General features: G+C 40.7%; 1 protein-coding gene and 1 pseudogene across 1 annotated transcript in view; both read right to left on the reverse strand.

Annotated features, from left to right (window-relative positions):
* LOC145413235 (uncharacterized) overlaps positions 1–21,647 on the reverse strand; it is a 58,363-nt gene that overhangs the window by 13,087 nt on the left and 23,629 nt on the right. The gene's annotated exons all lie outside the window — the stretch shown is intronic.
* LOC145413327 (5S ribosomal RNA) lies at positions 14,703–14,821 on the reverse strand (annotated as a pseudogene).

The raw sequence follows: 21,647 nt of genomic DNA on the forward strand, positions 1-21,647 counted from the left end.
AGGAAGAAGGGAGTGTAGAGGCAGGAGTAGAGGAAGAGATATCTGGATTTACGAGTGTAGGATGGGTAGGAAGTGATTCTGCAGGAAGTGAAACGGGAGTATCAGGTACAGGGCAGTGGTACTCTTTGCCACTTCGTAAATGAGTGATTGTGTTAGAGTCGGCAGACGAGGTATGATCAGGTGATATTTCCGGGTCGAGAGGGTGGGCGTTAAGCGGTTGACATGGAAAATATGACATTTAATGCGGCAATGGAAGATGAAAGGATGAAGATGGATACGTACGTGGAAATGTATAAATAACAATGAGAGAATGGAATACACTAGGTGTGAAAATGAATGAAGGTGAGGCCATGGATGGTTTAAATAAAATGCAAAGGATGAGATGGAGTATAAATAACGTAGGTGAAGATGAAAACGGGGTAATGGAAATGAGATGGAATATTTACAATAACCAATCTGTAGAGAAAATCGAGGATAATCTCTATAGAAAGGAAAGATATACTATAGTTACACAGTAGAAACGGGAGTGTCGAGATGTATGACGTGCAGGGTGGCTGGGCGTAGCTGGGCTGGGGCGGGGCGGGGCAGGGCGGGGCGGCGGTGGAGAGACAGCTGGGCGGAGAGAAGAGACGCCGTGATGAATCACCGGCAGGGAGTGGCGGTCTTAGGAGGCTCCGTAATGCAGACCAGATGCGGGCAACGGCGGAGGCCGGTGGTGGGTGGGGAGGGCAGATGTCGGCGCAAGGCAGGTGTAGAGCTGGTGAGTTGCAAATGCAGAGAATGGAGGTGGGCAGGCAGCGGGCAGACAGTGATAAGTGGCACCGTGGGGGCAGGAGCTATGATGAGTCCGGAACAGGTGCTGGGAACAGGTGCAACAGGTGCGTAGGTCGGCGACGGTGACACGTGCGGTCAGGAACAAGGCGTATGGGTGCGGTTGGTTGAGAGGTGAGCACTGGTGAGAAAAATGGTACACTCGAAAAGCACAGCCAAGGTATTACAGCACTAGAGGCACGGAGGAGGGGCGAGGCTGGCAGATGCGAGACGTCGTGTATCTTGTTGTATCACTAAAAATCCAAGGAGGCGGTCAGAATGTGATGGTTCGAAACACCGCTGCTACCAAATGTAACTTGCAATACTTTGGTAATAGAAACTCCGTGTACAAACAGCTAGATAAGGAGTTTATTACAAGCTCACAGTAAAACAGTCTGCCCGGCTAGGCTGTCTGCTATCAACTGATGCAATAACGCCGTCTTCAGGCGTGGAAAAGCATGCTGACCTAGCAAATTTAGTGGGGGCATGTATGCATTGGGGGGGGACATATATACATCGGGGGTAGACATATTGTGGAGGGGGTACACCATTCTTACGATCATTATATCATAAAAATCACGTAATAACCGTCTATCATCATCATCATCATCGCCATTATTTCGATCATCATCAACAATATCATAAAAATCACCTAATAACCGTCTATCATCATCATCATCATCATGCTAACCACTACATCCAGTGCATTTAATGGGCTGGGCATCATCCACATAGGGAAAAAGGAAAATACAAAGCTGGCAGAACTACCCATAGAGTGGCCAGTGAAATGAGCCACACATTCATTCACCATTCCCTCCTTCACAAACTAAGCCACACTTGTAATACAACTATAGTGCGTTCATTTTAACTTGGCCGTGATTTTTGTCCTTATGTAGCTTACTTCCTGTAGCTCAATGGCAGAATAATACAATACCAAGACAACATGCCTTTCACAGCACTTCTTTGTGACTAGCACCATATTCCAGTGTTAAGCTCAGTATATATATTTAACTTGGAGATGGGATTTGTGCACCTAGTTAAAGTGAACAGAGTATATGTACAAATTTCTCTTTTCTTTACAATTTTCTACGACCACAAAATTTGGACTTTTCCAAACATTTGTAACGAGTCTATTATCCCCAGACGTTTCGACATATTCGTCTATGTCATCTTCAGTGGATCTGAAAAAAATACAAATGACCTGTAAAGTAATTCAATGCCTAAAAGAACTATTTGAATTTGGGCTCATCGTGCTTATATAAAAAGGAAAAAAAAAAGAAGTGTTAATTACAGGGTGGACTTAGCTGCACAATATATTCAGAGGGACAGCAGACAGACAATTGTTTAGGGCAAATTTTCGTTGATAAATATGAATGGATTCTAGTACTGTGAGGTTCTTACAGGTAATTAGTTAGTTAGTTTATTGATAAAAATTCTTCACATGGTTACATTTCGTAAGCTGATAACTGTCGCTAAGAATACAATTTTTGTCCAAACAAAGAACATATTTACATTATAAGTAGAGAGGTACCAACAAACATTTGTCTTGTACTCCATTCCTTTGAAAAACATAGTTTCCAATTAGTTCCTTAAACTACAATAGTACAGTGTATACCAGTCAACTATGCATCTAGAATAACCTCCACTATGTACACATTATCACAATATTACCCAGAACATTATTTAATCGTATACCCTCAATACATCATCAATATACTTACATAGCTCTTTACAGTTTTCTGTTTCATCAAGTAAATCAGTAAGTGACGAGAAATTTAACATTGTAAACCTACGGCGAAAATCAGCAAAGGACATTCTAACAAAACATGAGTTTCATCTTGGACCTTACCCTCTTCACACTGACACAACCTCGACTCACGAGGTGTTCTACTCCACCTTCCGGGACCACTCCTCAAATTATGTGACATAAGTCGTAACCTTGTAAATGACCTACGTGTATGGTCAGATATATAGAGTTTACTTTTGTATATAGGATGAACTGTTAGGCCAGGGTTCCTTATTGATCTATTTGTCACATATTTTGTTGCTGAATCTGCTTTATCACCAATTATCCCCAAAATATATTCCATTGGGTTAGAGGTAGTATCACAATTAAGCGACTTGATTATGAATCTATATCCTACTGTATTGTATTGTCTGCATAAGTCATATACGTAACAAAGTGGCGCATCTGTATCACCAGACATGATTCTGCATAAAACGTCTTCCTCTTCTTTGCAATAACAAACTTTATTGGAAAAATTCACGACTCAGCCAAAGTTAGGTCTGTACTTGTATTAATTCTTATTCCCAATAGGTATTTTACGAACGGATTGTACTGTCGGATTATTCCTTTTGGGTTACCTGTCAACCAAGTCTCTGCGCTATTTATAAGTGCCGAAGTTACTGCTGCATCAAATACTTTACGTTTGTATATAAATGGCATGTCAGTATTCATTCCACAAAAAATGGAAAACTTATTAACAAGAGCTGAATTGCCTGACTCATGACATGAAAGTACAGTATTAATCTTTCCATCGTCTGTGAACTAGGCTCCAAGGTACAAGTATTTTGAGCTATATTTTATTTCTGAACTATCGGCATAAAAAGAAGCCTTATCCCTGTAGCCATTATTAATCACAAAAAACTTAGATTTCTCTTCATTCAGATACATTCCATATTCATTACAGTAATTTACTAGTATATCAAGTTTTCTCTCACACATCTCTCTAGAGGTGGCAAGAAAGACGGTGTCGTCCACTAGCAGTAAACAATGTAAATTACCTAAATGTCCATCAGCTTCAATAGTTTCTTTTAGCATCTTCACCAACTTGTCTAAGTAAATTACAAACAACAAGCAACTGGTCGGGGCACCCTGTCGTACCCGTATAGTGGCAGAAATTATAGCTGATTTCAGAACATTCTGTGTACACTTATACATAGACTTTATTGCACCAAGCATCCTTCTCCCATAACCTAGTGATTTCAAGCGACTTACCAGTTTTCCTCTAGGTACCCTGTTATATCTATCAATTGCCAGACGCCTCAATCCCGTTTAGGGTGGCCACAAACAAATCGCCTCCAAGTCGCCCTGTCCCCCGCCATTTCACTGCCCTGCTCCCAACTCACACCCCCCTCTCTCATATACCTCTCCACCCCATCCCTCCATCTCATCCTCGGTCTCCCCTTCCCTCTTCCCCCCTCCACCTCACTCACATACACTCTCTTCGTCAGTCTTTCACCCTCCATCCTCTCCACATGGCCAAACCACCTCAGTGTGTTCCTCATAACGCTTCCTATCACATCCACATCAACACCACAATGCTCCTTTATAACCTAATTCGTCAGCCTGTCTCTCCATATGACTCCACAGGCTCCTCTTAAATAACTCATTTCCACTGCTCTCACTCTTGACTTGTGTCCTTCCAACAACGTCCAAGCTTCACTTCCGTACGTTAGAGTTGGTATCACAATACTGTCATGTAGTAACTTTCTCACTTCCATGCTCACTTCCCTGTTTCTTATCACTGCTTTCAAAGAACCACCAACCTTTCTTCCCTGCTGTACCCTTTCAAGCACTGCACCCTCCAAACATCCATCCTTACTCATCACATTACCCAAGTACTTAAACGCACTCACATTTTCCAATTCCTCACCATCCAACCTCACTGTACATTCACTGACTTCACCTCTCTCAAAGACCATCACTTTACTCTTCCCTACATTCACCTTTAGATTCCGTTTCTTACACACTCTCCCAAACTCATCCACCAAGTCTTGCAGCTCCCCTTCGTCTTCACTCAACAACACAGTATCATCTGCAAACAACATTACAGGGAGTTTCCAAACACTATCCTCTCTCACCAGGGCCACTCCAACATCCACTACCCTACCTTGTACCTCTTTTATTACCCCATCTATGTACAAATTGAACAGCCATAGAGACATGACACATCCCTGTTTCAACCCAACTTTCAAAGAGAAAAATTCACTTAGTTCACCATCCACACGCACTGCAGCCTTCGCACCATCGTACATACTCTTCACAGCATTCAACAACTTCCCATCTACTCCATATATTCTTAACACTTTCCACAATCCTTGTCTATCCACCCTGTCATATGCTTTCTCCAAATCCATGAAAGCCGCATACAACTTCTTTCCCTTCTCTAGAAACTTTTCCACTAAAGATCTAAGAATGAATATCTGATCTACACAACCTCTTCCCTTCCTAAAGCCTCCCTGTTCCTCTCCAACTAATTTCTCTGTTCTTTCTCTAACTCTGTCAATAATTATCCTACCATACACTTTTCCTATTATACTAAGAAGACAAATGCCCCTATGATTACCACACACTTCTTTTTCCCCTTTTCCTTTGTACAAGGGAATAATTATACCTGACTTCCAATCCTCCGGGACTCTACCTTCCTCCCAGGCCAATCTGCACATCTTCCACATCCATTCTACTACTATCTCTCCCCCATGCTTCAGCATTTCACCACACACTCCATCAATTCCTGGGGTTTTCCCCAATTTAACTTTCTTCATTGCTTCCACAACTTCTATCCTACTGATTTCTTCCTGTCTTCTGACCTCCCTCCTTCTCCCAGCCATTCCCAAGCCACTTATACTCGAGTTACTTCCATCCTCTACGTTCAACAATTCCTTAAAGTGTTCTCTCCATCTGCTCACTTTTTCTCCCTTCTCCACTAGTAATCTACCATTTTTATCTTTCACTCCCCTGCTAACTTCACTTCCACCCTGTCTTACTCTTTTCACCTCTTTCCAGAACATTTTCTTACAGTCCCTCCAATTTACACTCAAATTCCTTCCAAATTCCTCATCCACTCTCTTCTTACTCTCTCTTACTAATCTTTTCACCTCTCTCTTTCTTTCTACATATAACTCTCTCTTCCGCCTCTCAACTTCTTCCACACCCCTATTTCTCATCCATTCATTGTATGCTTTCTCCTTTTGTGCCACAGCCTGTCTCACCTCTTCAGTCCACCACGCTGTTCCTTGCACCCCTCTCCGTCTTCTCTTCCTTCCACACACCATATCACATGCTGCACATATTTCTTCTGTAAATATCCTGCATACACCTTCCACGTCTCCCATCTGCTCCAATTCATATTTGCCCAATCGTTCCTCCACTTCTCTCTTATACTCTGCCTTTTTCTCATCCTCTTGTAACCTTTCCACTCTCCTTGCAACTACTCCTTCCTCTCGTCTTTCCCTTCTTCTATTCCTCCATCTTACTTGAATTCTAATTCTGGCCACCACCAAGCAGTGGTCAGAAAGTCCACTCCCCCAGCCTCTATAAACTCTTGCATCCATTACACATCTTCGCATCCTTTCATCCACACACACATAATCAGTCATTGCCTTCCTTTCATTCAGTTCACCACCCACCCTTCTCATCACTCGCCATGTATACCTGTGGATCATTTTATGCCTGAAGAGGGTATTGGCTATCAACAACCCCCTCCCAGTACAAATGTCCACTAATGCACTCCCATTCTCATCTATCTCAGCAGACACACCCCACTCACCAACTATTCCATCCACCTTCACATTCCCAACTTTACCATTCATATCACCAATCAAAAACACTCTCTCATTCCTTCCAAACTTTTCCATGCACACTTCTACATTTGTCCAGAACTCTTCTCTCACTCTTCTAGCACGATCTTGCGTTGGCGCATACACACACACACAATCGCCCACATTTGTAATCCAACTTTCAACTTTACCCACACAATCCTTGACCCAACTGATCCATACTGTCTTATGCTCATCTTTCATCTTTTACTCACAACTATACATACTCCTTCCTTTGTCCTCTCATTCTCACCTACTCCTGCACATATACCCCATCCATACTCCCATTCTCTCACACTTTCTCCTCTCCATTTTGTTTCAGTTATTCCACATACATCCACTTTCGCACCCTCAAGCACCTGGACAATCTCTCTCTCTTTCACCTCATCATTCACTCCCCTTATATTCCATGTTCCGATAACCATGTCCTTTGTCCGGTCCTTGGTCGTCATCGTTTGGTCAGTCCTTGTCCGAGGCTTATTGTTTGTTTTTTTAGCTAGTTGTTTTCTGGGGAGGGGCACTAACCCTCCACCAACCCTTTTAGTCGCCTTTTATAACAAGCAGGGATACTGGGGGAGTATTCTTGAAAAACCCCCCTACCCGCAGTTTTTTTTTTTTTTTTTTTATTATAATCCACAAACATAATATATAGTTTCTTTCTTGTACATATAGCAAAGTCAATTAGCAATCTTAATGTCATTATCTGCTCTGTACATCCTCTACCCTTCTGCCTACCTGCCTGACATTTATCTATCGAACACCATATCCTGAGTCTATTGAGTAATAGGGTGTCATAAATTTTGGCCATTGTGTCCATAATACTAATTCCTCTATAATTTCCACAATCAAACTTATTACCAGACTTGAATATTGTCACTAGCCTATTGTAACACCAAGTTATGGGGTAACACACACCCAAAAACACAGCATTGAATAAATGCAAGAGAAAAAACAGCCATGTGCCTGGTAGCCTAGATATCAATCCTGGACACACTCCACTAAAGCTCTTATTTTTACAAATACTCTTCATCACGCCGTCTATTTCAGCAGGAGTAAATGGGTCGTCTAACACTGGAATATAGGGGGCATCTTCTAAAACATTTTCTACCCCTGTTTCTTCTCTAGTATCAGGGTTCAATAACTTTTCAAAATGAACTTTAAACTGTGCGTCATCAGGTTGGTCTGTATCTACTTTCGAAACTCCCCCTTTCCAGCTTATTGCTTTCCATATTGTTTTCGCGTCATCAGTCTCTAACAGTCGTTTCCAGCGAGGGTGTGAAGTGTCCCAAACATTGCTATCATCATCCATTGGTCTCATGCATCTTTCTGCTACCCTCTCTATCATATTACATCCTTCCGACACAACATCTGCTATACTCGTACGCTCTGTTTCCCCTATATTTCTGGGTATTCTTCCATTAATGATATAAATCTGTCAGTATCCACCTGTCTGTGTGAAACACTCTTCTTGATCAAGTGACAGGCAGATGGCCTGGCATAAGACTGTCCTAAATTTAAAGCTCTTTCAAGTAATAAATGAGCTGATACCACATTATAACTAGAAAAATTAAGTTTCACACAGATTGGTGCATGATCTGAACCTTTTACACTCTGATTTATCTCCAACCCTTCTATTACATTAACAAATTCATCCTTTAATAAACACAAATCTATCTCAGATATCCATCTATCCTTCTTCTTGTATGATAGGTTACCACCAAGTATCTTCTCTCCACACACTAAATGATTTGCTACTACCATTGACTCATTTCTGCATAAATTCATCAGTGTTTGGCCATGACTGTTTACAGTAAGGTCTTTTATCCCACTGTAAATGCATGGGTTACCATACATGTCTAATATGCTTGGCTCACTCACCCGGGCATTAAAGTCTCCCATAACTATAACCCATTTTCTGTTTATTAGTTTGACACTTAATTTACCAAAGTGAGACACACTGAAATATATACTATCCTCAGGGGGTACATAAACTCCTCCAAATAACACCTCTGGATAACAAGATAGTTCAAGCCAAACTTGGCCCTCACAACTTATATCAACCTGTGTTATGAGCTTCACTAATGAACATTTAAGCAGCATGATAACACCGCCACGATTCTGATTATCTCTAGAAGGGTTAGAACACACATAAAATCCTGGAACATTAATATAAGAACTGGTTTTTGTTTCCAGTAACCATACAATGTGAAAATTTAACAAAAAATGTAGAATTTCAGGGTTTTGTAGCTTGTCTCTGACACCAGCCATGTTCCATGCACACATATTGAGTTCACTGAAGTTATTGCTGTTAATGTTGCCTAGAAAAAAGATGGAGCATACCTGTCTATAATCTCAACATCCCGGAGCAGAACACGGTTCCTGAAGTCATATTTGATATTTACTCCGGCATTTTCAGGCCTTTCTTTCTCCTCTTTTTCTCGTTCTCATAACCGTGCTAGCTCCTTTCTCACAGCTGGATGTACATCCTTCTTAATATATACAGATGTAAATGGTACATCCGCCTCCTTTAAGTTCTTAGCAACATCTAAAATTCTATCCTTCATTTTCTGGTCGTTCACTATTATACGAACTGGTCTCTTCCGTCGCTGATCCGGCTGCCCCAGTCTCGTCATCCCCAGGTTGATGGTTGGACGTTTTCCCGTAGCCCAGCCACCTCCAGCACTGAGCGCATCTTTGCGGCGTCTCCCACCCCAATGTCATTATCTTCTTCTTCTAATCCCATTATAATTAAATTTTTCCGTTGTTCGCGAGCATCAAGTACCTCTAAGAACTTCTGCTGCTGGTGAATGATTTTTTATGCTTCATTTAACTTTGTAAACAATCATTCCACATCATCCTTAATTTTCCTTATTTCAGCAATCTCTTTCTTCAGGCTCCTGATTTCATCTACTGTAGAAGTAATGAATTTGATGGTTCATTTGATGTCATTAATAAGCATTGCCAGAGCTTCTTTCAACTGTGGATTTGTTAGCTTACTGATTTGAGTCTGGGTAAGTGATTTCACTGTCTCAGCACAGTCGAATCCCGGCATGACGTCAGGCCAGGTATCCAAACATGTGTCTATTATACAGAAATTCTTGGGATCAACAAAAGTATTACAGTGCTATGTATGTTCCCTTACCGCTGAGTGAGGAGGGTCGCTCACAGGCAGACCTGACCTGCTCCACTGACCTCTGTGCTCGTCAACCCTTATCTTGAAGGCTGGTATGGTGCCGCCAATATACCGTGTATGGCAACTAAGCCACTTATATTAATAAACGATTGACCAGCGGACGGCAGTCGGTAGTCAGTGTTTGTAATGAAAGTCACATAGAGCCAGGATTCCGGGGGCTTCAATGGTGAGTGAATAGAAGTGTGGCCCATTGGATTGGGCAAACTTGGGCTGTCTGGACGTTGCTACTCCTCACCCTGCCCTAGGGTGGGAAAGGAGGTCCGGATGATGATGATGATGTATGATGAGATGGAGACATGGAGTAGAGAGGTATATGAGAGAGAGAGAGGGGTGTGAGCTGGGGGGAGGGAAGTGCAATGGCAGGGGTAGGGCGACATGGAGGCAACTAGTTTGCGGCCACCCCTTCTGGGATTAAGCTGTCTGTTTATAGATAGATAGTATGTATGTACAGTACTGTATTTATGTGTTTATGTATTTATGTATGTGTGTGTGTGTGTGTGTGTGTGTGTGTGTGTGTGTACTGTACCAGTATGTATGAATGTACAGTATGTTTATGTATGTACCAGAGTGTGTCTGTGTCTGTGTGTGTGTGTACCAGTATATATATATATATATATATATATATATATATATATATATATATATATATATATATGCCACAATACTGTATATGTATATGTATGTATGTGCCAGTACAGTATATGTGTGTGTTCTTACCTAATTGTCTTCCTCCGACGATGCCGTGTGTGTGTGTGTGTGTGTGTGTGTTCTTACCTAATTGTATCTTTACAGGAATGAGTCAAGCTCGTATTGTCCCGTGTCTTAGACCATATTTATCGTACATATCCTTAAATTTGTGAATTGTTTTGGCACACACTATTTCATTCGGTAGTGCATTCCATTGATCAATTGCTCTGTTTGGGAAACTGAATTTCCTTACGTCTTTATCACCTCTCTTCTTATGCAGTTTTTTGCAGTGTCCTCTTGCTGATGCTTCTCCATATGTTAAGTAATCATTTATGTCTATTTTCTCCTTTCCTGATATGCACTTGCATAGCATTATCATGTCACCTCTTTTCCTTCTCTCCTGTAGTGTTGGTAGATTCAGTTTATTTAGTCTTTCCTCATAGCTTAGGTCCCTTAAGCTTGGTATCCATCTTGTAGCGGCCCTTTGAACTTTTTCAATCTTGTCTATATGCTTTTTGAGATAAGGACTCCAGACTATTGATGCATACTCCAGGGTTGGTCTAATGAATGATGTTATTATCCTTCTTAGCATGTCTTCATTTATGTATGTGAATGCTATTCTCATATTTGCAAGCAGTGTATATATGTTCCGTACCTTCTCGCTGATGTGGTCAGCCGGAGATAGTCTGTTATTGATAATCACACCTAGGTCTTTCTCTCTTTCTGATGTGTATAGGGTTTTATCTCCTAACTTATAATCCCAATCAGGTCTTTTTCCACTTTTACCAAACTTGATTACATGACACTTGTCCACATTGAATTCCATTTGCCATGTACTACTCCATTCATGAAGTTTATTTAATTCTTCTTGTAGCTCCCTACAAGAGTCTGTGCTAGTAATTCTCCTTTGTATTTTTGCATCATCTGCAAACATATTCAGATAGCTCTCATTCCAGTGTTACTGTTTATATCATTTATGTACACTAGAAACATGATTGGTGCCAGCACCGAACCCTGTGGTACTCCACTAGTCACTTCTTTCCATGATGAGTAGTTTCCTCTTAGTACTGTCCTCATTTCTCTTTTTATAAGAAAGTCTTGCATCCAATAAAACAGTTTGCCTCGAATTCCTCCTTGATGGTACAGCTTCCATAAAAGTCTTTGGTGTGGTACTGTCAAAAGCTTTCTTGAAATCTAAATAGATACTGTCCACCCATCCTTCCCTTTCCTGTATTGTGTTTGCTACTCTGTCATAGTAGCTCAACAGATTAGTAACACATGATTTTCCTTTTCTGAAACCAAACTGTCTTTCTGTTATCATACTGTGTTCTTCTAGATGATTTACCCAAGCTTTTCTTATAAGTTTTTCTAATACCTTGCTTACAACACTGGTCAGTGATACTGGTCGGTAGTTGAGAGGATTTTGTCTATTTCCTTTCTTGAATAGGGAGACTATATTTGCTTTTTTCCAAATATCAGGTAGTTTCCCTTGACTCAAGGATTTCTTGAAAATTAAAAATAATGGTTTACTTAACTCCTTTGCACATTCTCGTAACACCCAACATGAAATTTCATCAGGACCACTTGCTTTTCCTCTGTCTAATCTACTTAACTCCTCCTGTATTACTTTTTCTGCTATTTGTATATCTGGTAGTATGTGTGGACATGCGTGTTCCACATATTTCCTCTCAAAATTTTTTTCTTCTGTAAAAACTAATTGGAAATTCTTATTTAGTGCTTCACAAATATCTTTCTCTTGTGTATAAGTGATTCCCACATCCATGATGGATTGTATTATATCTTTTACTTTGGTTTTGCTTCTGATATAGCTGTAAAAGAGCTTTGGTTGATTACTACTTTTATTTATTATATCCTCCTCAAACTGTTTTTGGGCTTCCCTCCTTGTTCTTGTATAGTCGTTTCTTGCCTGTTTGTAATTATTATACGCCCTTTCACTATTGTGTCTTCTGTATCTATTCCACAATAAATCTCTTCTTTCTTTTGATTTTTTACATTCTGTATTGAACCATTTCTGTATTTTCTTATCTGCTTCTTTATGCTGTGGGATGTACTTCTGGGCTCCTATTTCATAAAATTCACTAAATTTTTTATATACAGCATTTAAATCTTGTCCTCTAAGCTCATTTTCCCAATCAACATCTAAGAAATACTTCTTTAGGTCTTGATAATTTCCCTTTTTATAGTTTAGTCTCTTTTTGTAACTGTCATTGCTGTTTACTATGTCATATGCTATCCTGAAGTTATAATTTAGTACTACATGATCGCTTTTGACGAGTGGAGGGTGATATATTAAACTGTCAATGTCATTTTCTTGCCTAGTAAATATTAGATCTAGCACTGAAGGTACATCAAGTCCTCTTTTTCTAGTGGTTTCCCTTACATGTTGCGTTAAAAAAACTCTTGTACGAGATCCAGGAGCTTTTGGTCCCAACAGCTTTCTTGGCTATTTATATCTAGAGTATTCCAATTTATATTTGTATTGAAATCCCCAGTTAGTATAATGTGTGTGTGTGTGTGTGTGTGTGTGTGTGTGTACCAGTATGTATGTATGTAAAAAACTTACACAGAGCAGTATCTCACGTGGTTGGCAAGTGTACACACTAAATGAACAGTATTCACATCCGCCTTCACCGGAAGCTGGCGAAAACTTGCTATGTTTTATCCTGCCATAGGGACGGTCGCCTATGATGTATGAAAACAAATGTTAAGTGGCGGTATTTGGCAAATACTAAATTTCAGAAAACTAAGGCAATGACAAGCTTCAAGGATGCACTATTCTTACTCAAAAAGATGATACAAATGTAGATATGAAAGCCAATTCCACTAAACTCATTAGTAATATAATGAAATGAGTGTGTGTAAGGGATTGCCGGATGGAAGCCCTGTTCGCATATGCAAAATAGCCATTCAAAAGTATTCACTGATGGGTGTGATATTTTTTTATCAATGATTACTTTAGTGACTACTGGTCTATAGTTTTGCTAGCTATCGTAAATTTATCCAGACATATAGAATATTCACAGTAGTTACGTAATTTTTTCAGTCGAGTTAGGGTTCACAAGCTAGGTAGCAGACAACATCTGAAAGTTCCCCATTGGAGCGCCTTAATTACCCACTAAACCACCAGGCGCCATAATTCGGTTATATGGTTACCACCCAGCATAGTAAATGGTTTCCTGGTGTACAGGAAACCATTTGGCTTGTAAGTCAGTGTAGAATTACCCATTGGCAAAAGGAAGAGGAAAGAATAAAAGAAAGAAAGACAGAAGACGATGGAAGGAAGAGAGGTATGGCAGACACCCAGAGCAGCACTACACTGAGTGAGTGGATGGTGAGTGCTCCCACCCACCATCAATTGGTGCCATCAAGCCATCACATCCTACCTCAAAAACATAATTATACTTTCAATTCCTATTCCTTCTGTCCACAGGTGACTGATTCTACACTGAGTGACAAGCCAAATGGTTTCCTGCATAACATAAGTAAATTATGGCACCTGGTGGTTTAGTGAGTAATTAACCCATTCTGTCCAGGTGTCACGTTTACATGTCCTCCTGGGGCCGTCCAGGGTGCACGTATACGTGCACTGCTCTATTTACGTGAGTAATGGAAGCAGAAAGTTTTTCATGATGAAATCAGTGCCTTATTTTTTTTATTGAAAATTTTTGTGTAAGTTTACAAGCAAGTCTCGGTTAACAAGCAATTGCCCACAAGAAATAGCTAATACGAGGTCTTGGAATTTGCACCATCACCTGTTTAACGAGCAGGCAAAACCCCCCAAAATTGCAACTTACGAGAATCGAGAAGAGGGTATTTTTATTTCTTGTGTATTAACCCTTTATTCCTGCTTAAAGTTGTCTGTCACAGGTGTTGGTGGTTGGTGGAGGTTACTTGGCTAGTTGTTCACCCCATCCCTATTTTACCTATAATTTATGATATTCTGTTTATATTAATGCTGTTTTTATATTTCAGGTGTATTACCCTCTTGTATTAACCCCTTATTCCAGCTTAAAATGACCAGAAAGTCAGTTTTGGCAGTTTGGGAGGAGGTTGCTCGGAGGCCTTGCTCCCTAACCCTATCTTTTCCCTTAAATGCTTCACTTCGTTTAACGAGAATTTGGCTAACGAGCAAAATCCTTGCTCCCAATTAGCTCGTAAGATCGGGACCCACCTGCATTTATTATGATGAAAAAGTCTATGTATATCATAGGAAAAAATTCTGTTATAGTGGAAAATACATTATTTTTGATTATGGACTACATAACTATTTTGTTCCATCCATCCATTGCCAGACGCCATGTATCCCAAACGGGGTGGTCAAGGGCTTAGAGTTAATTGTTTTACAGGGAGGGGCACTAATCCTCCACCAACCCCACTTGACACGTAGGGATGCCAACAGCATCTGGTTTTCCCAGGTGGTCACCCATCCAAGTACTAACCAGACCCAACGTTGCTTAACTTCGCTGATCGGACGGGAAGCGGTGTACTCAACGTGGCATCACAATATATATTTTTTTGGTTTTATGTAGTGATAGTAGTAGTTATAGTAGACAGTATTAGTAGTACTTGTAACTGGTGGTTAAAGTAGTAATAGTAGTAGTAATAATAGTATTATCTGCAGTACCTGTAATACCCAGACTTCTAGTCGCATAGTGGTGCCAGAATCGAGCGACAATGCAAGCCAAACACATCTCCATGTGTGTATTTACCTAATTGTGATATACAGGAAATGAGCTACGCTCGTGGGGTCCCGTCACTGTTTCTCAGTAAGTTAAATTTAGCTTTAAACTCATTTAAGTTTTTAGACTGGACGATCTCTTTGTCCAGGCTATTCCACAGGTCTATACATCTATAAGGAAAACTATATTTCTTGATATCCTTCAAGCAGCTTGGTTTCTTCAGTTTCATTCCGTGTCCTCTTGTTACTCTCTAATCCCATAAAAACAGATCTTCTTTGTCAATTTCATCTTCTACCATGGTCCTGAACACTGCAATCACGTCGCCTCTCTTTCTCCTTTCTTCTAAGGAAGGCAAATCCAGCTTTTCCAGCCTCTCTGTACGACAGATCTGCCAGACTGTGGGATCATTTTGGTTGCTGTTCTTTGTATTCTCTCAATCTTGTTTATATCTTTCTTTTTGTGTGGGGACCACGCTACTGCTGCATATTCTAACCTGGGGGGAATCATGGCCACTATCAATTTTTTCATCATGTCCTCATCCATGTAATGCAAAGCTACTCTTATATTAGTCAGGAGTTTATACGTCTCTCTAACTGCCATTGTTAATGTGTTTTTCAGGTGACAAACTGTCCTGGACCAGCACTTCCAAATCTTTCTCTTCTCTTGCTTTTGTGATTGGTTCATTACCCATCAAATAATTCGATGATGGACTCTTGGTAATTTTACCCACTTCCGATATTTTACATATCTTTACATTAAATTTCATTTCCCACATCCGGCTCCAATCGTGTATCCTATCCAGATCCTCCTCTTCTACCTTCCTCAAGATCTTTGCATCATCAGCAAACAGACCTGCGTAACTGTTCACTCCATCTACCTTATCGTTTACATAAATCAGGAACATTACTGGCGCCAACACCGAGCCCTGTGGGATTCCACTTGTTACTTCCCTCCATCCAGACATCCTATCTTTTATTACTGTCCTCATTTGTCTGTCTCTCAAAAAGTCTCTCATCCATTCCAGGAGGTTCCCCTTCAGTCCTCCTACATGCTCTAGTTTCCTCATTAGCCTCTTATGAGGTACCTTGTCGAAGGCCTTCTCCAAATCTAAATACACACAATCCACCCAACCATCTCTCTCCTGAAGAACGTCAATTGCTCTTGAATAAAAACTCAACAAGTTGGAAACACAAGACCTTCCACTTCTAAATCCAAACTATCAGCCAAAATATTCATCCCTTCCAGATATTTTATCCATCTATCATTCAGAATTCTTTCACACAATTTTGCGACCATGCTGGTTAGAGACACTGGTCCATAATTCAGGGGTTCTTCCCTGTTTTCTCCCTTATAAATTGGTACCACATTTGCCCTCTTCCATTCTTGAGGCACTTTCCCCTTTTTCCAGAGAACACACAATTAAACTGTGAATCTTATCCGTCAAATGTTTTCCATCTGGTCCTGGCGCTTTCCTTACATCTTAAGTTTCCAATAATTTATACACTTCCTGTACTTCCACTTTTATACCTTTTATCACTACATTTCTAGTTACTCCCTCCCCTTCCACAAACTCTTTTCATTAGTGAAAACTGATTGGAAACATTTGTTCATTATTTCTGCTTGCATTGCTGCATCTTTATAGACCTCTCCTGCTACTTACAGTTTGGTGATTCCTTCCTTTTGTTTCAGTTTCCCATTGACAAATCTATAAAACAGTTTGGGTTCATCCTTAAATTTGTCTATTATACCTTTTTCAAAATTCCTTTCTTCCTCTCTACGTACTCTTGTGTATTCATTTCTGGTTCTTTTATATTCCTCCTTTGTTCTGTTGTTACCTCTCTCCAATTGTTCCATGCTGTGTCTTTCTTTTTTTGCTATCATACTATCTATCTTTCTATCTATTGCCAGACGCCTCAATCCCGTTTGGGGTGGCCACAAACAAATCGCCTCCAAGTCGCCCTGTCCCCCGCCATTTCACTCCCCTGCTCCCAACTCACACCCCCCTCTCTCATATACCTCTCCACCCCATCCCTCCATCTCATCCTCGGCCTCCCCCTCCCTCTTCCCCCCTCCACCTCACTCACATACACTCTTCGTCAGTCATTCACCCTCCATCCTCTCCACATGGCCAAACCACCTCAGTGTGTACCTCATAACGCTTCCTATCACATCCACATCCACACCACAACGCTCCTTTATATCCTCATTCGTCAGCCTGTCTCTCCATGTGACTCCACAGGCTCCTCTTAAAAAACTCATTTCCACTGCTCTCACTCTTGACTTGTGTCCTTCCAATAACATCCAAGCTTCACTTCCATATGTTAGAGTTGGTATCACAATACTGTCATGTAGTAACTTTTTCACTTCCACGCTCACTTCCCTGTTTCTTATCACTGCTTTCAAAGAACCAGCAACCTTTCTTCCCTGCTGTACCCTTTCAAGCACTTCACCCTCCAAACCTCCATCCTTACTCATCACACTACCCAAGTACTTAAACATACTCACATTTTCCAATTCCTCACCATCCAACCTCGCTGTACATTCACTGACTTCACCTCTCTCAAAGACCATCACTTTACTCTTCCCTACATTCACCTTTAGATTCTGTTTCTTAAACACTCTCCCAAACTCATCCACCAAGCCTTGCAGCTCCCCTTCGTCTTCACTCAACAACACAGTATCATCTGCAAACAACAGTACAGGGAGTTTCCAAACACTATCCTCTCTCACCAAGGCCACTCCAACATCCACTACCCTACCTTGTACCTCTTTTATTACCCCATCCATGTACAGATTGAACAACCATGGAGACATGACACATCCCTGTTTCAACCCAACATTCAGACAGAAAAATTCACTTAGTTCACCATCCACACGCACTGCAGCCTTCGCACCATCGAACATACTCTTCACAGCATTCAACAACTTCCCATCTACTCCATATATTCTTAACACTTTCCACAATCCTTGTCTATCCACCCTGTCATATGCTTTCTCCAAATCCATGAAAGCTGCATACAACTTCTTTCCCTTCTCTAGAAACTATCATACACCTTCTATTAAACCACTCCTTTTTCCTGTTTTCTTTCCCCCTTACTCTTGGCACAAATTTTTCCACTCCCGAATTATAGGAGCCTAGAAAAATATCCCACTTCTTCTGTATCTCTCTTGTTTCTCTGAATTTTCTCCAATCAACATTTTCAAAAAATTTTCTCAATCCTGTAAAGTTTGCTTTCCCAAAGTTGTATCTTTCCTGCCTATAAAGCTCGTCTCTTGGCTCCATGTTCTCTGTTATCATCTGGAACTCAATGACCACATGATCACTTTTTCCAGTAGGACACAGATATTTCAAGGATTCTATTACATCGGATTCTTTGGTAAACAGTAAGTCTAGTCTTGCTGGTGTGTCTTCACCTCGGAACCGTGTCTCTTCTTTGACCCACTGTGTCATCACATTGTTCGTTGTTATATTTAATAATGTAGTGCCCCACGAATCTTCCCTGCCTCCTGAGTCCCATTCCTCCCAGTTAACCTCTTGACAACTGAAGTAACCCATTAAAATTATACTGTAGCTTATCCCAATCATTTTCTGTAAATAACTAGTCATGTCTGACAACATTTCCTGGTATTCATCATCAATCCATGCTCTTGTCTTAGGGGGAACATACATTACTGCCATATCTCTCTTGCTATTCTCTGTAGTTTCTAATTTCATGTTTATCACTTCGGCCCTGCCTTCTCCCACTTCCACGGTATCTACATTTATGTTGTTCTTCACTGCTATCATCACTCCTCCCGTTTTTTCTTTTCTGTCTCTTCTCCACAGTTTGTATTTACCACCTCCCATATGAACATCAATATCTTCTCTTAATTTGGTCTCTACAAAGCACATAACATCATGTTCATGTACCCTCAAAAAATCTTTAATTACTAGCCTTGCCGATATTAAACCATCAACATTAGTACATGCCACCTTCCAATTATTTTTGATGTTTCCTATACCCTTTTTTCTCCTTCTCTCCGCCAGTACCACTTCCTTAATTTCTGATCCATGACTCTCCAATAAAACACTGTCTTCTCTTCCTCCATTCTCTGTTCATTTTTTACCTTTGCTTCCTTTACTAACTCCTTTATTTTAGCTCTTTCTTCCTCATTTGCATCTCTTCTTATCCAAACATTTTTTAACCCTTCCTAGTCTGATAATTTCCGTGTTCTACTGATAATTTCGTTTACTGTTGCCTGAGACTTAAACTTTACCTTCAATGGCCTTGCCCCTCCTTCCTTGTACTTTCCTAACCTAAACACCTCTTCAATCTCTTCTTCAGCTTCGTTGTTTTCCTTCATGACTACTGATATTCTTTCTTTAACCCGCCCCATCCCGACGTTTTCTGGGCAGTGGTACACGCCAGTCCCGACATTTTTGGACCTCTTTTTTTTTTTTTTTTTTGGCTAAAAAATCCGCTTTAGGTGAGAAACATCGGAAATTCATAGAGAAATCGCTCACCTGAGGTTTAAAATACTCGATCCAGGTAGGAGTACCTCCTTACCTTACAGGGTTTTCTATCAGGCTGGCTGCAAAGAAAATGAGTTCTATGGGAGGATAACTATTCTACACCACTCATAAACGGTATTTATTTATTTATTTGATACAAATTTATATGTAGTATGAGAGTATATTGGTTTTCAAATAGTAACATAGGCATTATAAGAATTGTTTCACTCACTAACTCATCACCAATCCTGACCTTTTTTTGCCACATTACCTGATCATCATTTCTGACTGTTCCTCTAATGTTTGTCCTCCACATTGTCATCGATTGGGGAATCACTCTGGCCCTGAATTTTGTACTGTGGCATGACATGGCTTTACTGGCCAGGTCACTAATAACAGGTGAATTGCTGAGAAAAGGTCATGCAGGGGGGGGGGAGGTGGTCATGCTGGGTAAGGCATTGTCCCTGCCTGGCATCTTGTAGAGGAAGGTGTCCCATGTATACGCGCCAAAAATCACTCGCGAAAATTGAAAATTGTGCAAATTAGGGACCTTGCAATGTCCTTGCAATGTTGCCGCATTAATTTACGTCTCCAGGATATGAGTGCACATCATGTGAGGACGTGAATTCACGTCTCCGGGACGGGGCGGGTTAACCATACTCAGTTCTTCTCTTTCTCTTTCTGATCTTATTGTCATACGTTTTTTCTTTAACTCTTGAAATTATTACATTTTTTCTTATCTGCTACATCCCTAACTAAAGATTCTCTACTTCTCAGCACCCTAACCACTTCCCTCTCCACCTCTTCCTTGCTTTGTTGTTCTATAAGCTCTTCCAAATTTACATTTCCCTCTTCCTGAATTTTCTTCCACCCCCTATGTTGCTCCTTTATTTCTTTAATGAGCTCGTCCTGTAATCTTGATTTGGACTTATACTCATCTAGTTTGCTTTTCATCCGGTCTCTTTCTTCTTCCAACCTCTTATTCTCCCTCTTAAGCTGTTTTATTTCATTTGAGGCTGATTCATTGCTCACTTTTAATTCAGTAACTTCTCTTTCTTGTTCATCACTACGTGTACAAACTTTATCCAGTTTATTTTGCAGACTTTTGATCTCGTTTTCCTGCTCTATAGTCCGTTCCTGTAACTCTTTAATTACTGCTCATACTTTTTTTTATCTCCTGGACATTCCTCTCTGCTGTTTTCTCTACACCTGCTATTCTTGTTTGGTTCAACTTAATACAGTAATCCCTCCAATATCCGATGTAATAGAGCCATAGGCAGGTCCGGATAGTGGTCCTGTCCGGATATTGGGCCCCAGCTTATGGACTTGCACTTATGGACCCTAACTCAGAGAAACACCTATACAACTCCCTCTGGACATGCATTGCACCTATTTAAGACCCAAATCACACCAGTAAGGGACATAAAGACTGAAATAAATGCAAAAAAAAAAAACATAAAATGAGGTTTTAGAGGTGAGTTTATACAATATTAAACATTCTGGGTAAAACAACTCCCTGGCTCCTGGACTGGTTTGAACCGCCAGTTTGCAGTCCACAGTTAATCCTCTGCACTCTAAATTCTAATTTCTTAACACTGCACAACACTAAATTCCTGTGTGTTCTAGTGGTGAGGTATTGCAGTTTATTCACAAAAAAACAAGCACCTCTGGCTTGCACTGCTATGAGCATCTGCTTTCGATCGGAGTTAGACTGTGACTGTTGATGATGGCGGGGTAACAGAGTTGCCAGATCGCAACGGCCACATTACCAATCTCCTCAACTTTCATAACCAAATTTAACTTTTCATTACCAAATTCGTAAAGCTAGCATTTATTCTTCACTAATTATCTATATCTATCTATCTATCTATTGCCAGATGCCTCAATCCCGTTAGGGGTGGCCACAAACAAATCGCCTCCAAGTCGCCCTGTCCCCCGCCATTTCACTGCCCTGCTCCCAACTCACACCCCCTTCTCTCATATACCTCTCCACCCCATCCCTCCATCTCATCCTCGGCCTCCCCCTCCCTCTTCCCCCCCTCCATCTCACTCACATACACTCTCTTCGTCAGTCTTTCACCCTCCATCCTCTCCACATGGCCAAACCACCTCAGTGTGTTCCTCATAACGCTTCCAATCACATCCACATCCACACCACAATGCT

This window comes from Coenobita brevimanus, chromosome 95 (assembly GCF_032717465.1).
Source record: "Coenobita brevimanus isolate Jiangsu-jjx chromosome 95, ASM3271746v2, whole genome shotgun sequence".
NCBI classification, from domain to species: Eukaryota; Metazoa; Arthropoda; class Malacostraca; order Decapoda; family Coenobitidae; genus Coenobita; species Coenobita brevimanus.